The sequence below is a fragment of the Fukomys damarensis genome, unplaced genomic scaffold (assembly GCF_012274545.1).
Source record: "Fukomys damarensis isolate Sample0158 unplaced genomic scaffold, DMR_v1.0_HiC HiC_scaffold_15, whole genome shotgun sequence".
Lineage (NCBI taxonomy): Eukaryota > Metazoa > Chordata > Mammalia > Rodentia > Bathyergidae > Fukomys > Fukomys damarensis.
The window spans coordinates 50,399,725-50,403,414 of record NW_022900927.1 but is presented as its reverse complement, the minus strand read 5'-3'; the positions used below and the strand labels follow the sequence as shown (position 1 = coordinate 50,403,414).

Below are 3,690 nucleotides of genomic sequence, written 5' to 3'. Positions count from 1 at the left end.
TTAAGAGCATGTCTAGTTCCCCTCTACCAAAGGTGATACTTCACTTCATGGGGTTAATGTACAGTTGAAAAAAATACTGGCAATATAAAAAAAAGAAACCAAGAATGACTATTAGAAGGAAAATATTTAAAAAACTAAGCAATTTAAAGAAGAAGTTTGAAAAAAAGTTCATAAAAGGGGAAAATTAAACCATTTAAACAATTTAAGAAAAATATGTTGAAGCAAAGGCATTCAGGACCTATTGGACTCTTTCAGCTCTATAGGAAACAACAAAATTTTATTTCTTCATACAAAAAATGCAGATACCAAGTTATAGAGATAAGACTGTATAGATTACATTAGTATATTAATCTTATAAATGAACTACACTGGCACAGATACCAGAATGAAAGTTATATGGGATGGATGGAGTAGGTAGCTGAGAAATACACACAGAAGAATAAAATAAAATATGTTGGCAAAGCAGTTTAAAAAACAATTTGGACCTTTTCTTCCTATTTCACATTGTCAATTATACCACTAGGATCTTATTTACAATTATAGTTTTTCACACCAGAGAAGCTATTTGATATTTATACCTGTGTGACTTATTTATTTCATTTAAGAGTATAGGGGAAGTGGGAAGGGTAGGGGAAAGAAAATAAGGGAAAAGAAAAAAATGATAAAATTAAAAAATGGTGATAAAGTTTCTGTAAATAGGAAGGGAGGGGAGGTGAGGGGTGAAGAGAGGTCAGAGGTATGGGGAAAAAATGAGAACCAAGACCTGTCATGTAAAGGTACAAAAGCCCAATGATGAATGTAACTACTGTATACCTAAAATGTACCAATAAACTCAATGCACACACACACACACACACACACACACACACAAAGAACAATTTGGATACGTAAAAATCAATATGGCATGTTTGACCTAAGAATTATTAGATCGTTTATTCTGTCGATCATCCTGAAAACTTACCTCTCAGATGATCTGAAGCTGTCTTGTGGTCTACTTCCAGATAAATAACAGATATGTGGAGCCATTAATGATGCCATAGTGGGAATTTGTTGGAACAGAATGGTTAAGTTGTTAGCAAACCAATGACCTCAGTATTCCTAACAATCGCTAATACTAAAAGAACCTCACAGTGTGGAGGGTGCCATGCACTGGAAGGAGAAGTTATTGAACTACAGTTTAAAGAATAATTTAGCTTTACCATTACTGTTTTCCCATTTATTATTTAGAAAAAAGTGAAAAGGATAAAAAGGAAGTAATATATACCCATGATAAACATGGTTAGTATTTTGGGTTTACCCACTGACTGAAATTAAGTCAAGCATACAAACTTCTGATTATATAATGAATAATTTCTGGAGACTAAATGAACAGCATGCTGGCTGTAGTTAATAATAGTGATATATTGCCCTCTTGAAACTTAATAAAAGAATAGATTTTAAGTGTTTTCACCACACACACACAAAATAGTAATTATATGAAATGATTGCTATCTTAACTTGATCGTAGTAACTACATCATAAAGAATATGCATATAAAAATAATACATTATACACTTTACACAATTTTATTCATCAAGTACACTTCCGCAAAGATAAGATGTGTATATTTCATATATGAATATTCCACCTTATATTGATAAATAATTTTACAAACTATTTTTATTACAAACTTTCTATTTTCCTATGTATGTTAATCGAGGTGTGGTTTCCATATTACTTAAAATCTGTTTAAAACTCTATCCTATGAAAATTATTTAGTATTCCATTTATAATTGCTTCTTGGCCTCTTGGCTAAGATCAAGTGTAGTATTCCATTTATAGTTATACTATAATAAAATTTGTAACCACCTAAATATTTATTTTATCTTTACTATTTATATAGTGATAAACATTCTCAAGCAAGAAATTTACTAGTCGTTTATAATGGACCATGTTATCTCTGCTTCCAAAGATTTCCACCTCTAATGGGAAAAAGGATATAAATATTTATATTAAAATGTGGTAAAATCTAGAAATATGTATCGATTGAAGTTTTAAGTATGAGTGGTGGAGAGCTGCCTATTGGCTTTGTCATTCAACAAAGATCTCATGCGGATGTCTCCGGCCTGCGCGTTCAGAAGAATGTGAGCTTCTTAGACCCTGATCTCAAATAAATCCAGGCAGAGTCTCAGATGCAAGGGTGGCCGAAGCCTTCAGAGGAGTGTGAGCTTCTTAGACCCTGATCTCAAATAAATCCAGGCAGAGTCTCAGATGCAAGGGTGGCCGTTACACTCTGCTTAGCTATTTTCTTCTTCAAACAGTCTTTTTCGACTTCCATGACTCTTCACTCCGCCTGTTTTGCTCCTGTCTCTTCTTAGAGGAGGGACTTGCTATTTCTAGCCTCTCCATTTTCAGGGGATGACCTTGTCTAACCTGAACAGCTGACCTCTTGTCTGACCTCTCAGTTCTTCTTCTGCAAGGAACATGACATCGGTCAGGTTCTAGTGATAACTGAGTCATCAGTCTATTTTTCATTCCAAGTATTCATAATCACTGAGGAGTTACATGGTTTTCTGTTTCTTTTTCCACCAGATAGTGGGAGGCAGCTCACTTAGGGTTAGTGATTTAATAGCCTACTAACCTATATGAAAACTTTTCTGGACACAATGGAAAGTAGAGGAGGGGACATGGGATCCTAGGACACTCAAATCAACCCATGTAGCTTTCATAGTGCTTCAAGAGTTTAGCCACAACTATACCAATTCTGTTATCTTCTCTTTCTGAAGTCCTATTTACTTCTGCACTGAACAAGGAAAACAAGGTGTACATACTGACTACCTAAAATCTGTCTTAATTATATCCTATTAGTAATTATTTTTTGGTGTAATAGAAGAAGATAATAGTGGTTGATTGAGTATGGAAAATACAGGGAGAATTAGAATCATTTCAGATTTTAGAAGAGAGAATTTACAGAAGTGGCATAGTGGGGTGAATCAGTAATTATATTTATTTGATTTTAAGGAATGTACCTAGTGGTGAAATTAAGCAAAAAGTTGTAAAAAGAGTTACAGACTTTATTATGTAGTGTCAAAAGTTCAGTTCAAAATACACAACCAATTATGAATCAGTAAGAAAGTTAATTTGCAGATGAATAGAAGCACTACAAAATCATTACAGCACCATAACAACTAAGAAAGAAAAAGTTTAGGAATCAAATTCTGAATAAATTTAATTCATTTAAAAGCATGTGGTGTAATGAAAAGCAGAAATGATGGTGAATTTGCCATATCTATTTCTTTAAAATGAACGTTTGGCAGTCCGTATCATTTCTCTCTGCCGCGCTATTCTCACTCAACAGCATTACTGCTACATGATTAACTGGAAAACGGCAGTGGCTTGGAGGCCTAAATTAAATCTTACCAGGCTGTACAACAGAAATGTTCTTGATTATAATTTAATGTGTAAACTCTGATAGTGGGAAATAAGCCAGCTTTTAAACAGTAATTTATGACTGAAAAGCAAGCACAAAAGGACTTAGCAGGCATGTGAAAGTATTAGCTACTAAGATAAAATATAGCTTCTTAGAGGAGTATATTTGCAGTGGGTGACAACTTGCCTTATCACTTTTCTCTTAATAAATATGTGCCTGTCTGTAGCACTTTGTCGCTGAAAGTTACACACAATGTGTCACATGAAGCTGCGTAATGTATG

The 3,690-nt window shown here is 33.8% G+C and overlaps 1 pseudogene; it reads left to right on the top strand.

Moving 5' to 3' along the window:
• Nucleotides 1-1,771: 1,771 nt before the first annotated feature.
• LOC117286222 lies at nt 1,772-1,853 on the top strand (annotated as a pseudogene).
• The last annotated feature ends 1,837 nt before the right edge of the window (nt 1,854-3,690 follow it).